Below are 737 nucleotides of genomic sequence, written 5' to 3' on the forward strand. Positions count from 1 at the left end.
CGGAGGATGGGGGGTACCTGCAAGAGACTCCGATGCTTAAGTTAGCATGGGTATTAAACAGGTTTATTGTAGGATCAGAGTATGAGTTATACTTGGGTGTTTCAGTGTATTTATAGTAGTGTGGGCTGACCTTTCTGATAAGATAAGTTAGTTATCTTATCTTATCTTATCTTGTTTTGGATGAAGTCAGCTTATCTTCAAGGGAACCGCCTTTATCTCTATAGGCTGGGATTGCCTTTGGATTTGGGTCGTGTTCCTCTATTTGGGCCCTTTATTGGGCTTCTCTGTCGATTTGGCCGAGCTCTTTTAGAAGAGGTCGGATAGTCTGACCTGAAGAGGTCGGTCGCCGTGTCGCCGATCATCCCGGGTCGGATAGCTCGACCCAGGGTATGAACAGTGCCCCTGCTTGAGCTCGGTCTTCTTTTGAGGTTGAGTTCTTTGACTTCGGTCTGGTGGGGCCGAACTCAAGCATTTTGTCGATTCCTTTGAAATAGGTTTTGAATGTAGAGCGTTTCCTCTAAAAGCGCGCGCTTTTATATCGGCGCTTTGGGAACGTGCAAGGGTTTAATGCTTTCATTAATTTTGTCATTAATTGCCACGTTTCCCTTTGGCTCTTTCATTTTGATTTTGAAAACCCCAAAAATGGTTTCTCTCCTTCGCCCTTTTCGTAACTTCTTTCTCTGCTCTCTTCGCTATTTTGTTCTTCTGCTTCCTTGCGTTGTGGTGTTGCTTGGTGA

Source organism: Arachis hypogaea, chromosome 19 (genome assembly GCF_003086295.3).
Source record: "Arachis hypogaea cultivar Tifrunner chromosome 19, arahy.Tifrunner.gnm2.J5K5, whole genome shotgun sequence".
Lineage (NCBI taxonomy): Eukaryota > Viridiplantae > Streptophyta > Magnoliopsida > Fabales > Fabaceae > Arachis > Arachis hypogaea.